Raw genomic sequence first — 16,666 nt, 5'->3', positions numbered from 1 at the left:
ATTGTATTGATTCCTCTTGTTGCATCAGTTAACCACCAAACATTTATCATGATTTAAGTTTATATCCTCAAGACTTTTCATACCTTTTCTATAGGAGAATGGTGGAAATCAAGGAGCAGTAGTATGTCAACCACTGGAATACTGTGAAGATGAACACATTGGCTTTTACATGGATTTTAGGAAGAACCACATGATTGACAGTGTCAGTCCACATCCCTTTTGATTATCCACAAATTAAAAATTGAGCTGAGATCTGAATGGTGATTACATTTGTCTGGGAAGACACTACCATTGTTGTTTTAGTTGTCATTATTTAATATCTGACATTTAAAGACCCCACCGTTTTCTCCTTTAGGAGGAAAAAAAAATCTTGGCTTTTCTGCTGTAATTGTTCTTCTGGATAAGTCTCAGAATCATTTTTTTCTGATTTTGTCAAGGTATTAAATAATTACTGATGTGTTGCTATATTATATATTTAATTTTCAGTTTTCTTCTTACTGGGCTTCTCAGAAAAATTTGACATAATTGATCTTTACTTTTCCTTTATCTACTTCCTTCCTTTGGTTGCTAGAGAAGTGGTATCAATAATACCATTGATATCAACATCACCATCTTTACCACTTCTAATGCTTCTGCTGACTCTACCACTATCAGTCTCTTCCTGTGAATTATGCGTAAGGGTTGTTCTTTGTTTCATATTAACTTTCTTAGGTGTTTTCTTTAAAGTAGTCACAATTGTAACTATAATATTTAGTTTCCCATGTAATCTGATTTGACAGTGGAGGATTTATGATGAATTATTTTCATGAGACTGCATTGAAATTTTATACTCTCTGGTTAGAGATCTTTTGTTAATTTCTTCCCATAAATATGTGTGTGTGTGTGTGTGTGTGTGTGTGTGAATTTCATTTTAAAGAAAAAAATGAGAAAAAATTTATATCCAGGACACAGAATAAATTGAAAATAGACATACTTTTTTTGGTTTGTTTATTTTCATTGCTCATTTTATTCAATTCAAAACAATATAAAACATTCAGATATTCTTTGAGCTGGTTTCAGGATTTTAGATCTCTGTGAATAATTTTCTTTCTTCTTTATTTTACGAGTGTTCCAACCACATTTTTTGGGGGAGCAGACATATTCATTTTGCCATTGAAATTATGGCAAAAACCGCAATGACTTTTGCACCAATCTAATACATGCTTTCGTTTACAATTAGGTAGCTTTCAAAAGGCAGGGGCCAGTGATCAGCCTTTTATGCATCTAATCTTGGGTAACAAGGACTGGCTGTAATGAGCTGTAATGATAACTCCGTTATAACTTTAGCTAAAGGATGTGTTGCATATTGTTTTCTTAGTAAATGTTAAACAGGAGGTAAGCATCATTTAGGACAAAGAACTCTCAGAAAAAAAAATAAACAGCACATTGAATGTTTACATAAATCTTAGTGGAATTTACTTTGGCACAATGCCTAACAGACTAAGTTATGACTCTGTTTTTTATTCCTTAAAGAAACAAAGAAAAGAAATGAATTTACAGTAATGTTGGAGTTTTCAAGACTATTGAAGATTTGGGATAGAGTGTGCTAGAACAGATTGACACTGACAGTTTTCAAGTTCCTTTTGCAAGTTATTTTACTTTGTATTTTAAAGAGGCAATATGTTTATAAAGCAATCAAATTAGCCTATTTGTGGCATATAAACTTTTTATATAATAAAGCTGAAAAAAGAAACTCTAATTTATTTACCAGCTTGAGGGCAATTGACTCTAATACAAGAGGGTTTCTAATCATTAACATATATGTTTATTTGCATTCATAAACTTGAAATGCATATTCAATTGTCTTATTTGGTATTTAATGGGGGATATCCTAAATCAAAATTACTTTAATTTATATAATTCTAATCATTTCAATGTTTTTGGAGGGGGAGCTAATGCTAAAAACTAAATCTTAAAAGATGAAACTATTCATTATTCCTGCTGTATAACAGACGGTGAATGCAGGCACATAATAATAGGTAGTGTGGCAATACTAAGCACAATGACCAGATCAGGACAGATGCTTAGAGATATTTTTAAAAAATAATTAGAGTAATTGTTTTGTGTGACTCGAAAAAAGAATCACGTTAAATAATAGGGGGCACTGGGCCAGCGAATTAAAGCACATCACTTGATTTTGTGTTTCAAATAACTGCGTAGGAGTAAATGAGCTTCTCGGGCCAATTTCTGACACAAGGTCTCCACCTCGCAGTCTTCCTGTTCTGCGTTCCTGCAAGGGCGCTTGTGCGTAGACCTTCAGTTTGCTTAGGAACTGTTGCCCTCTAGTGGTGGTGTGAGGTCTTAAGGAAACACCAGTAGTTTCTCCATGTACCACAGAATGCTGCAATCGTGCAGCCTTGGTTTGGTAGACTTTTGAATCAAAGAGCTTTAGGCAACAGTTGGCAGAGTGCAATATTAAAAATACAGTTAGCTAAGTCTTAGTAACTCTCCATATGTATAATATGAGTAAGTAGACAAGTGATGCTAGAAAGACCTCATATTCTTGGTGTTAAAAGAGTCATCACATTAATGGTTTTTGAAAACAATGAAGATATCATGTATATGATTTTCACTGTGATGTATGCCACAGAATGCTATAATATCTACATGAAAGCAGTGCTACCTCAGGTTGGGTGCCATTAGTTAGGAGAGAGGTCATTTTCTATATGCCAGAATGTCTTGCATTTCATTCCCTCTTACTCCACATGTTATAAATGCTTCGGTTAATATATTCAATGTATAGATGATATACAACTTGGATATCAAATACACTGAGTAATAGAATCATAAACTCCAAACATTCTGCATTTTGGAGAAAACTGAGAGTTTAGCAAGATGAATATTTTAAGTGTATTAAAATTTAAACTGAAGAAGTTAACAGGATGGGGAGAATTGCCTTTATTTGTAGATGTATACAAGAGCACTAGAGGAAATTCGGTGACCAACAAGCTCAATATAAGACAAGATTGTGTGAAGTAATGAATCTTAAGTAAAATCAATACAAGTATATCTAAAAAGAAAGGGTGAATTTTTTTTTTCCTCCATTCCTGGCCCAGTTCTTTGAAGTAATCTTTATGTGATTGTTTCAAACCATCTTAACTTTCTCTTTGTTTTCCTCTGCATGCATGCACATATGTAAATGCCTATTTTTAAGAGTCCAGAAGAGAAAAAACAGGAAGTTGAATGAGTTGAAACCGTAGTTTAAGTACTATTTCCAGGAACTAAAGCTATTTAGCCAGAATCAGGAAAAGAGCTGCTGGGAATAAGTTTGTTAATTTAAATTGTTCCAACAATTGTCATATTAAGATGGTACACTTGGTTTACCGGCTCCAGAAGGCAGAATTGATACAAATTCTTGAAAGAACCATCCATATACCCCACTTAATCTTGATTATGTCATGAGATTTTGTGTAGTATTCAAAGATAAATTGTTATTATTGTTTGAAAAAACTGGTTACTTGGATTTAAACTTAGGTTAAGAAAATTGATTTAAAAAATAAGTTCCACTTTCAAAAGTTGTTATTCTATTGATAAATCTGTTTTTTAATTTTTTTTTACTTTTAATTTTTTTTTAAATTATACTTTAAGTTCTAGGGTACATGTGCATAATGTGCAGGTTTGTTACATAGGTATACATGTGCCATGTTGGTGTGCTGCACCCATTAACTTGTCATTTACATTAGGTATATTTCCCAATGCTATCCCTCTGCCTGCCCCCACCCCACAACAGGCCCTGGTGTGTGATGTTCCCCAACCTGTGTCCAAGTATTCTCATTGTTCAGTTCCCACCTATGAGTGAGAACATGTGCTGTTTGGTTTTTTTGTCCTTGTGATAGTTTGCTGAGAATGATGGTTTCCAGCTTCATGCATGTCCCTACAAAAGATAGGAACTCATCCTTTTTTATGGCTGCATAGTATTCCATGGTGTATATGTGCCACATTTTCTTAATCCAGTCTATCATAGATGGACATTTGGGTTGGTTCCAAGTCTTTGCTATTGTGAATAGTGCTGCAATAAACATATGTGTGCACATTTCTTTATAGCAGCATGATTTATAATCCTTGGGGTGTATACCCAGTAATGGGATGGTTGGATCAAATGGTATTTCTAGGTCTAGATCCTTGAGGAATCACCACACTGTCTTCCACAATGGTTGAACTAGTTTACAGTCCTACCAACAGTGTAAAAGTGTTCCTATTTCTCCACATTCTCTCTAGCACCTGTTGTTTCCTGACTTTTTAATGATCACCATTCTAACTGGTGTGAGATGGTATCTCATTGTGGTTTTGATTTGCATTTCTCTGATGCAAAAAAAAATATGCTGCTTTATCTGATGTAAAAGTACTGTTTTAAAAATATTGACTGTACCTATGGATTAATGTAAGTATCAAACAAAATTACCCCATGAATAAATCAAATATTTATTTACTTGAAGTATATGAAAGGAGAATGACATAAAGATCAATTAGCAAGGTTGATAAATCAGCAAGAAACAAGCTTCTCAGTCCTAAATTTCATCATTAAATCATTGAAACTCAGAGTTGTGAATGACAACATCTGAATAGTGAGTGTCAACATAGATTTTCTACAGGCATGAGGGTTTTTATCTAGGAACAATTCTGTTTGTAGGTCATCCTTGATATATTCAAGGGACAATTATTTTTGGAATTATACAATATAACTTGATGTTCTCATAGTCAAATGTGAATGCATTTCTCACACTTTATCTGAATCCTCCCAAATTAACAACATGGTCCAAGTATATTCCCAAAATCAGAGTTTCTGAGCCTGAATGGAAATTAAGCTCCCAGAAATCACAGGTAGCTGTGTTAATAAGTGGTTAGAATAACTAGGGCTTATCTTTTGTGTGTCCTTTGATAAATTTAAACAAATTAAATTCCTCTCCAAAACAGATCTGATTCACAAACTTAATGACTATATGCTTAAATTTTCACCTATAGTTTCATCAAATGTTTGTTTTAAAAGATTTTTGAAGTCTAAAATAGACTCCCAGAACAGTGTCTGATATGTATTAAGTCCTCAGAAAATAATTCATAAGTATTGAATGACTAGTACAATATTAAAATGTGGTAATTCCTGCTGTTTACTTTTATCTGAGGGCACAAAGGTCAAGAACAATTCTATTGGTGCTAGACCTCCTAACAGGACATGCTAACAAGCTTGCAAAAGTGTTTTTTTCAAATTTTGGTCTATCAACTGCTTTCAGAGCACATTAAGAGCTTATGAGTTTTCAGAGATTAGGAAGTGAGAATTTTTTTAATGAAGTGACTCACCAGTGAACTTCCCATTTCCCAACATCTTTCTGTGTCAATAAGCAAAATAACTTCTCTTTTACCTTAAGCCAAGTTCGGATTCTGACATGTATCGGCAAGTGTCCTCTGGGAGTTGGGGGTTGCAGAGGTGAACACTTCCAGTTGTGAGGTTGTTAGAACTACACATAACCACAGAGTAAAAGTGGATGTGTAGATTAAGCCACACTTCCAGCAATGGTGAGGCTGAAAGGAGTGGTTCCTATGGGCTGAATGTGGATCTCATACAAAGCAGCCAGTTGGGAACCATCCTAAAATAAACTTCACCTAGGAGTGCTTCCTACCACAGGCAAGTCAGCCTCAGTGAAAAGAAGCTGGAAGTATAGAGTAGAAAGCAAAAAAAAAAAAAAAAAAAAGACCTTGGGAGTTGTGTGGGGTGAGGTGCAGCGATTTGTAAGCAGGATTGCCAAAGGAGATATCACACATCAGACAACCACAGAGTACCCCAGGAGCAGAATTTCTGAAAAACCCATAGAAGCAGTCCAAAAAAAAAAAAGAGAGAGAAATTTGGAGTGTCAGCATACAGATGAAAACTGTCCAGGCTGGTAACATCTTTCTTCCGTGTTTATTTCTATTTCCTTTGTTTCACCTTCACTCATTCTGGGAATCAGGGTTGGGGAATGGAAAGAGATACTAGAGAGGGAAGGAGCTCATGTAGAGCCCATTGTACTTACGTGCTCCCTTACTGGTCCCAAACTAAGCGTATCCAATCCAAGCTGAGAGAGAGGAAAAGTGTTAAGTTAGATAAAAGCCGGACTTAAGATATTAGGTGTAATTGGATCTTTTATTATCTTCATTATCAAAAGACCATGAGATCCACAAAGGAAGGAAAGGAGAAGACTTTATTCTCAGAGGGAAAAACAACCCTAGAATTAGGGAAATGCAGTTTTTGGGAAAATCCAAAAGTGCACTTTCTAAAGAAGTGGGAGGAGGCTGGCATACATGTCTTATACAGTCAGTTTTACATACATACTGAGCAGGGTTGGGAAAATCCTGTGACTATTTATGAATGTTCATGAAGGAAGTCAAGCACTTGTGCATTGGGTAAACAGATGTAACATGCACCCCATGGTCACTTTGGGATGGTGTTTTAACATTAAATCGGGTGGAATTAGGCTCTTTACCTTAAAAGGTGAACTATAGGGCACAAAAATAGCTTGTGCATAATCTCCACCAGTTGTCTGTAACTGGCTTAAGGGCTGTGGCCATTTATCAATAAAGATTGTTTATAAGATTGGGTCCTTTTTCCAATCTGAGTTATGGTAGGACAGTGTGACTCATGGCAGGACAGCAAGGCTGGGGAAGAAGGTTGTCCGCTGGCATCAGGCAATCTATCAAGGTATTTTGGAAATTTCCCAGCTGTAGTTGTTTTGGCAATGCTTTTCAGCATTTCCTTCCCGTTTAATGATGGGAAGGAAACCTTATGGCAGTTCATAACCCTGGGATACTTGACTAGCCCTTCACCCTGCTAGCTATCAGATTCTGGTTTCTCATTTGTTTGTCTGTTTCTATTATTTTCCCCACAGGGAGTCTGTTTCATGTTCCTTGGGGGCATATTTTATCACCCGAAAAGAGAGGATAATATTTACTACCTTAGAGAGAATGGAAAATTTATGGGAATTGCCTATGATGTGGGAAGAAATCAGTCTGACTTCCTAATAAGCAAGGGCAGGGCAGTTTTGAGACAGAATATTGTTGCTGCTTTCTCTTTTAATGCAGTTTGACCCTACTTGTCGAATCAATTAGTTACCTATTCATTTAATTTTGTAATGTTGTTTAAGCATTTCAAATGCTTGTACACTTGGAGGCTATGAGAGCATTCACCATCAAGGGGTAAAACTTCCATGGCGGATGGGCTGATCACAGAACGGGTGGTCAGCCACTGGGTTGCCCACTGGGCTTGGGGGAATGTCCTGACAGCAAAGTGCACTGTGGAAACCTGCTGCCAGTGTCATGGCATTCCCTCTTTTATGTCTTAACTGACATATACATCTAACCAAAAGTTCCTTCCTGAAAACTTTGTAGGATTTTAAAATTAATTCTTTTAGAGACAGGGACTCTCTGTAGCCAGGCTGGAGTGCAGTGGCGTAATCAGGGCTCACTGCAACTTCTAACTCCTGCGTGCAGGTGATCTCCCACCTCAGCCTCCCCAGTAGCTGGGACTGCAGCCAGCCCAGGCCCCCACGCCCAGCCGGGATTTTTAAAAATAGAATAACAAATTTGCAACGTGGCAATTTCGACTCTTTTTACACATTTCTTGGTACGGGGGAAGAAAACATTGTTTCCGAGAGAGGTTCCAGGATGGCTGACTAGAGGCCCTCAGTACTTCCCTCCACAAAGAATAACCAAAACAGCCAGTAGAAAATCACACTTGGAATATAGCATCTAAAAGAACACACTGGAATTAAGCAGAGAAGTGATAGGAAAGCTCTGAGGCGGGAAAGAGACAGAAGGGAGGCAAGTAGCCCAGCGGAAATCGTCTGGGAGCCCAGAGACCTTCTATTGCAGAGAAAGTGTGTCCACATTCCCACCGCAGGCTCCTGCAGTCCTAGTCATGGGAGAGCCCTAGGGGCCCCGAGATGAGGATGGAGAGCTGCCTGGAGCCTGCAAAACAACACTGTTCCAGGACGGAGCTCAGACTAGGTCCCACACACCTCCTGGACCAGGCCATTTGGAGCCCAGCCCCCACAAGACTTCATCCTGCCTTGGGTCTCAACAGCTTCCGCATCTCCACATCCCTGGAACCCCGCAGACATCCTTCACTTCCCCCATAACACCCCACACACCTGGAGGGCTGTAGTGGCACAAGGCTGATTGGTGCCGCTGTGTGGCTGGGTCCCTGGCGCTCTAGCCCCAAAGGTGTTCTACACCCCGGGGAATCGGCACTGCAGTGCACTGGGGAGGCTGCCTTCAGCCAAAGGGAGCCAAAACACAAGCTCCCCAGAGCCTGACAGCCACTTGAGTGAGGTCGCTGCCACTGACAGCTACCCCGACTCCCAATAGCAAAGCCGCTGCGCACTGACAGGCTTTCTCCACCCACTGCCATCTCCACAGCCTGGGCTGCCACCACCCAAGCACGCCCCTGGGGGGGCCTAGGGATTGCCCATTCTGCCAACCACAGCCTGAGCCCTGCGCACAACATAGGGGATTGGGTTGTCTGAGGATAGGACCACACCACCAAGCACAGCCTCTCCCAGTGCCTTGAGCACACTGCCCAGGGACCTGGGGATCCATGACCCTGTCCCACCTGTAGCTCCTCGTATGCTCCTGCACCATCAGGAGGCCTAAAGACCCAGCCTGGCTGCCAGCAAGACCCCCGGAGGCCTGGGAATCGCCCCGCCTCACCTATCATAGCCTGTGTGCACCATCAGGAGGCCTGGGGTTGGACCCGCAAAGCCTGGCACCGCCCACAAGTGCCCAAGTGCATCATTCAGTGGCCTGGGGACCGCCTTTCACCACCGCTGACATCTGCACTCGTTTGGGGGCCAGAAGGCTGCCCGCCCAGCCCACCCTTTGCTGCCACCATAAAAGGTTATTCTAATGGAGGTAAAGAGTAGAATGATAGCTACTAGCAGCTGTGAAGAGTGTGTGTGTGTGTGTGTGTGTGTGTGTGTGTGTGTGTGTGTGTGGGAGGGGGGAGGTATACAAACATACAGTTAGAAGGAATAAGTTCTAGTGTTCAACAGGACAGTAGAGTGACTATAGTTAACAACGATGTATTTTATATTTCAAAATAGAAGATTTGAAATGTTCCCAACACAAAGGAATAATAAATGCTTGAGGTGATGGATATCCTAAACGCCCTGACTTGATAATTACACATCCAATGCATGTATCAAAACATCCTATGTACCTTAGAGATACATGAAAATATTATGTACCAATAAGAATATAAAAAAGAAATAAAACGAAACAAGAATACTTTTCTTATAAATCATGACGATAACAAGAACTATAGAAATTGCACTTTCAAATTAACTTGACAAGGCAAATCCTACCTATATCCTAATATACTAGTTTCTAGCTTAAATGTAAAAAGCCTGTTATTTCAATGAACTCAAAATTTTTTTGTGGAAGTAACAGAAATATCTCAACATACTATGGTTTGATTTATCATTTCTACTCTAACTTCTGAGAGAAGATTCGACAAGACGACTCTTGGATGATTCTATCTGAGCCACAGATGGACTTCCATGATCTTTTTTTGTGGCTGAGGTCTGTTTCTGTCAGCAGATACCACTTGAGGAGCAGGAGACAAGATATAGCTTGCTAGGCACTCCATCTTCCTTTTCTTTGACTCTGTCCAGCTAATTGTACACAGTGTTTGGCTCAATCGATGACCTAGATTATCATTATATTGGATCCAAGTTATTGGTGTGTTTACTGGGTTGGCCTAGCATTGCATTTACCAAGATTATGAGGAAAGTGATGCTAAAATATGCTCCTGTAAGTCTCCTGGCTTCCAGGCATAGTCCTTACCACAGTGTATAAGAGCAACCGAATTTCTGCCTGTACAGCGGGGGCTCCTCCTCCTCCTCCTCCTCCTCCTCCTTCTTCTTCTTCTTCTTCCGAGATGGAGTTTCACTCTTGTTGCCCAGGCTGCAGTGCAATGGCATGATCTCGGCTCACTGAAACCTCCACCTCCCGGTTCAGGTGATTCTCCTGCCTCAGCCTCCTGAATAGCTGGGATTACAGGCATGTGCCACCACGCCCAGCTAGTTTTGTATTTTTAGTAGAGATGGGGTTTATCCGTGTTGGTCAGGCTGGTCTCGAACTCCTGATCTCAGATGGTCTGCCCGCCTTGGCCTCCCAAAGTGCTGAGATTAAAGTGTGAGCCACCGAGCCCCGCCACAGCAATCTTCTTCTCTGCCAGCTGCTTCAATGAGTGAGGAACCCAACATGCAACAAGGAAGTCTCATCTTCCTGTTCATCAGGATAATGATCATATTCCTTATTAGAATAACCTTGCCTTAGGCATTAGAACCTCTAAACCCAGCACAAACAAGATCTTGGGAAAAGGAGACAATTTTCCAGTGAATTATTAGGTGTACTAGTACAAGGTTACTCCAAATCTGAATCCTAACTCTATGCTTTGGTTCACAAACCTGTACATTCTTGCTATGGCAGAGACAGCAACATATATTGGTAAGTCCAATACCCCCTCTTATAAAACTGAATCCCACACTTGCAAGCTGTTTTATTCCAACTGGTATCATTAGTGTGCTTTCAGGAAGTCACTTCAATACCCTGGTTAGCCAGTTACTTATGGGCAAGTAACTTCTTTTTTTTGTTTGCTTTTTGAGATGCTGGGAAGTTAGACATCTCTACATCCCTAGGAAAGGGGCTGAATCCAAGGGGTTGAGCAGGGATTGTCTGCAGGCCCTGCTTCTATGGTGCCTCACAAGATAAGACCCACTGGCTTGGAACTCCAGCCAGCCACTGGTAGCGGGGTTATACCTCCCCTCAGATGAATCTCTCAGAAGGAGGGGCTGGACACCATTTTTGCTGTTTTGCAGCCTTAGCCATTGTTGCCAAAATCCAAGGTGACTAAGGACTGGAGAATCCCCCAAAGCAGCACAGCTGCTCTGCAGAGAGGCTGCCAGACTGTTCTTATTCATGTGGGTCTTGGATCCCATTTCTCTTCACTCAGAAGACTGTCCTGACTGAGGTCCACAACCATCTCCACAAGTGTTTTTGAGCTGGCAACAGGTCCGTACCCCTCTGGGATGGAGTTTCCAGAGGCGAGGATAGGCCACCGTCCTTGCTGTCTTATAGTCCTAGCCATTGTTGCCTTCAGGGAGTCTGAGGCGACTAGGGACTGGAGTGGTCCCCTGGCAGAGCACAGCAGGTCTACAGAAAAGTGGCCAGATTGCCTCTCATGTGAATCCCAGACCCTGTTTCTCTTTACTGGTTGGAATCTCACAACTGAGATCTACAACCACCAGATGTTTTCCAGTTGACAACAGGTCTGTTCCTCCCTAGGATGGAGCTCCCAGAGGGAAATGCAGGCTGACATTTGTGCTGTTTCACAGCCTTCACTGTTGTCACCTTTGGGCATTGGAGAATCTGAGGTTATGAGGGGGCTGGTGGGATCCTCAACACAGCACAGCTGCTTTACAAGAAAGTGGCCAGAGTGCTTTTTTATAGCAGTCCCTGCTCCCGTTTCTCCTCACCGGGTATGACCACCCAACTGGGATCACCAGCCATCCTCACCAGTATGTTTGGGCCAGCAACAGGTCGGAACCTCCCTGTGATGGAGCTCCCAGAGCGAGAGGCAGGCTGCCATCTTTGCTGTTTCACAGCCTTCACTGTTGATACCTTCAGGTACTAGAAAATCCAAGGTAACTAGGGACTGGAGCGGACTCCCAGCATACTGCAACAGCCCTACAAGAATGGTGACTAGATTGTTACCCTGATCCTATATCTTCTCACTGGGCGGGTCTTCTCAGCCTGGGCCTCCGGCCACCCCTGCTGTGGCTATCGAGTCAGTAGCAGCTCTGCAACTTCCTGGACAGAGTTCTCAGTGGGAGGGGCAGGTTGCCGTCTTTGCTGTCTTGCATCCCTCGCTCTGTTTCCAGGCTCTGGAGAGTCTGCAGGGACCAGGGGCTGATCTGACACTCGGCACAGAGCCCCCACCTCATGGATAAGTGGCTGGACTATTCTCCACACACATCCTGGACCTCACTTCTCCTCCCTGGGCACAGCCGCTGGACCTGGTACTACAGCACAATCACCCTGCCCCCACCTTACCACTTCAATCAAAGGCAGCCCAGAATTTCTCCGAGGAGGAAATCACAGAGTCAACCCACAACCCCTCCACCACTGTAGTTGCAGTGGTGCTGCCTAACAGTCGTTAGGCTAGAAGAGAACAAAGGGCCCAGTGACCACACTGGCCCCTCCAGCATGCCACAGTCACCATACAGAGAAGAGTCCAGCCCCTTTTCCCTGGGAATTTCCGCTCCCCAACTCTTCACCAGGCAGGGCCCCCAGCTCATGACCCTAGAATGGTTGCCCCGTACATGGCTGACCATACCCACTGGTAGTGGCCCAGAGTTCCCCCGGGGAGAGGCTCCCAGAGGCATCCAACAGCTCCTCTGCCACAGGGATGGAAACAGTTCTATCCCTGCTGCCCTCAATCTGGGGAAGAAACAAAGATCCTGAGGGCTACACCCAAGCTTACAGCATGCCACAGACACCATAGGGAGAGGAGACCATTCTCTCCTCCTGGTGACTCTTAATCCTCTGCTCCCCAGGAAGTGAAGTCCCAAGTTCATGCCAGCAATGCAGCCACCCCACCCACCTGGCTGAACACTCCCAGTAATAGCAGCTCTGCACTCCTCAGACATGAGACCCCCAGGGGAAACCAAAAGTCCATCTGCCACTGCCTCTGCAGTGGAACTACTCCTGCTACCCTCAGACTAACGAAGGAGCAAAGACCCTAAGTACCTTATCCATACCCCTAACAAGCAACAGTTGACCCAAGGAGAGGAGCAAAGTTCATCTTCCACAGGTTCTGCACACTCTGCCTACACATCACCAAGCAGGGAAACCCCCTGGCTTGGGCCCACAGCACAGATACCCCCATCCTGGGCAAACTGCACTGAGCAATTGCTGACCTACATCTCTCTGGGGTAGAGTCCCTAGGAAGTAAGTAAAAGCCCGTCAGCCACAACCACTACTAAGGTCCCCTCTGCTGCTGCCTCCAAGTTGGAGAGGAAATGTAAACACTGAGATCACCCCAGAGCTGTGGGGAAAGCCCAGAAATGACAAGCCATGATCTACAGCCAACACTCAAGTGGGAGAGGGGCCCAAACTCAGAGCATTGAGAGGCAGCATGGCTGTAACTGTGAAGAAATATGGGGGAGCCACACAACTCATCAAGAACCAACCAACTCAACACTCTGCCTAAGCACAACCTACTGGATCACATCCCAAAGTTTAATGCCAAACTACTTCATTAACATACCCCCCACTCCACCATGAGACCAAAAACAAGTCAGCTGCAAGTAAAGACCCTGCGCAAAGCCTCAACCCTGTGAATACATCCAGAAAAGAAGTCTACTGACTGTATGCAATCTACATCATGGGTAAAGAAACACTCAAATGCAGAGAAGAGAAAGAAGCAACACAAGAATTCCAGCAACTCAAATGGTCAGAGTTTCTTATGTACTCCAAATAACTGCACTAGTTATCCAACAAGGATTTTTAACCAGCAGAGCTGGCTGAAATGACAGAAATAGAATTCAGAATATGAATAGAAATGAAGATCATCAGCGTTCAGGAAAATGGTAAAACCCAATCCAAGAAAACTAAGAATCACACTAAATCAATACAAAAGCTGACAGACAGAATAATCACTATAGAAAAGAACCTAACTGATCTGCTAGAGCTGGAAAACGCACTACAAGAATTTCATACTACGAATGCAAGTACTAACAGCAGAATTGACCAACCTGAAGAAAGAACCTTGGAACTTGAAGATTAGCCCTCTAAAATAAGACAGTCAGACAAAAACAAAGAAAAAAGAATGAAAAGGAACAAACAAAATCTTCGAGAAATATAGGATTATGCAAAGCGGCCAAATCTATGAATCATCGACATCTCTGAAGGGGATGGGGAGATACAAGCTGGCATGATAACCAACTAACAATGACAGGATCAAATCCACACATATCAATACTAACCTTGAATGTAAACAGACTAGATGCCCCATTTAAAAGGTGTAGAGTGGCAAGCTGGATAAAAAAAGCAAAGCCCAATGGTATGCTATCTGCAGTAGAACTATCTCACACACAATGATACACAGGTTTAAAATAAAGGGATGGAGGAAAATCTACCAAGCAAATGAAAATCAGTGAAAAAACAGGGTTTGCAATCCTAATTTCAGACAAAACAGACTTTAAACAAATAAACATGAAAAAAGACAAAGAAGGACATTACATAATAAATTCAATTCAACGAGAAGACTTAACTATCCTAAATATATATGCACTTAGCACAGGAGCACCCAAATTCTTAAAGCAAGTTCTTAGAGATCTACAAAGAGCCTTGAATGTTTACACAATAATAGTGGGAGACTTCAACACTCCAGACAGATCATCGAGGGAGCAAATTAACAAAGATATTCCGAATCTGAACTTAACATTGGACCAAATGGATTTGATAGACCTTTACAGAACTCCAAACCCAGAAAACTAGTATATAGATTCTTCTTACTGCCACATGGCACATAATCTAAAATTGACCACACAATCTAACGTAAAACAATTCTCAGCAAATGCAAAAAAAAAAAAAAAAAAAAAATCATGCCAAACACACTCTTGGACCACAATGCAATAAAAATAGAAATTAAGACAAATCACTCAAAACTATGCAATTACATGGAGATTAAACAACATGCTCCTGAATGACTTTGGGGGTAAATAATGAAATGAAGGCAGACATCAAGATGTTCTTTGAAACTCATGAGAACAAAGAGACGACATACCAGAATCTCTGAGACACAGCTAAGGCAGTATTAAGAGAAAAACTTATAGCACTAAACACCTACACAAAAAAAGTTAGAAAGATCTCAAATTTAACAATCTAACATCACAACTAAAAGAACTGGAGAAGCAAGAATCAACCAACCTCAAAGGTAGCAGAAGACAAAATATAACCAAAATCAGAGCTGAACGGAAAGAGATTGAGATACAAAAGAAACATCAAAAAGATCAACAAATCTAGGGGTTGGTTTTTTGGAAAAAAAAAAATAGGTCTGTCACTGAACTAATAATGAAGACAAGAGAGAAGACTCAAATAAACACAATTAGAAATGACAATGGGGATGGTACCATTGACCCCCACGAAATATAAATAACCATCACAGAGTACTACAAACACCTCTATATACACCAAACTAGAAAACTTCGAAGATATAGATAAATTCCTGGACACATACAGCCTCCCAACACTGAACCAGGAGGAAATTGATTTCCTTAACAGACCAATAATGAGCTCTGGAATTGAATTAGTAATAAATAGCCTACAAACCCAAAAAAAGCTCAGATGGATTCACAGCCAAATTCTACCAGATGTACAGAGCTGGTAGAAGTCCCACAGAAACCATTCCAAAAATCTGAGTTGAAAGGACTCCTCCCTAACTCATTTTATGAGGCCAACATCATCCTGATACCAAAACTGGCAGAAGCACAACAAAAAAAGAAAACTCGAGGCCGGCATCCTTGAAAAACATAGATGCAAAAATTCTCAACAAAATACTGACAAACTGAATTCAGCACCACTCAAAGAGCTAATTCACCAGGATCAAGTGGATGTTATCCCTGGGATGCAAGGTTGGTTCAACATACACAAATCAATAAATATGACTCATTTCATAAACAGAACTAAACACAAAATCACACGATTATCTCAATAGAAACAGTACAGGCTTTAAATAAAATCAATATCCCTTCATGTTAAAAATCACTCAATAGGCCGGGCGCGGTGGCTCAAGCCTGTAATCCCAGCACTTTGGGAGGCCGAGACGGGCGGATCACGAGGTCAGGAGATCGAGACCATCCTGGCTAACACGGTGAAACCCCGCCTCTACTAAAAAATACAAAAAACTAGCTGGGCAAGGTGGCAGGCGCCTGTAGTCCCAGCTACTCGGGAGGCTGAGGCAGGAGAATGGCGTAAACCCGGGGGGCGGAGCTTGCAGTGAGCTGAGATCTGGCCACTGCACTCCAGCCTGGGCGACAGAGCGAGACTCCGTCTCAAAAAAAAAAAAAAAAAATCACTCAATAAACCATGTATTGCAGAAACCCCTGAAAATAATAAGAGCCAGCTATAATAAACCCACAGCCAACATTATACTGAACAGGCAAAAGCTGGAAGCATTCCCCTTGAAAAACAGTACAAGACAAGAATGCCCACTCTCAACATTTCTATTCAACATAGTATTGGAAATCCTTGCCAGAGCAATCAGGTAAGAGAAAGAAATGAAGGGCATCCAAATAGGAAGAGAGGAAGTAAAACTATTCCTGTTCTCAGACAACATGATTCTATATCCAGAAAACCCCACACTCTTGGCCCAAAAGCTCCTTCAACTGATAAACAACATCAGTGAAGTTTCAGGATACAAAATCAACATACAAAAATCACCAGCATTCCTATACACCTATACACAACACCCAAGCTGAGAGCCAAGTCAGGAATGCAATTCCATTTATAATAGCCACAAAAACGATAAAATACATAGGAATACAGTCAACCAGGGAGGCGAAAGATCTCTACAAAGATAATCGCAAAACATTGC

Source organism: Macaca mulatta, chromosome 11, assembly GCF_049350105.2.
Source record: "Macaca mulatta isolate MMU2019108-1 chromosome 11, T2T-MMU8v2.0, whole genome shotgun sequence".
Taxonomy (NCBI): Eukaryota; Metazoa; Chordata; class Mammalia; order Primates; family Cercopithecidae; genus Macaca; species Macaca mulatta.
The sequence above is the reverse complement of the archived record's forward strand: the minus strand, read 5'-3'. Positions refer to the sequence as shown.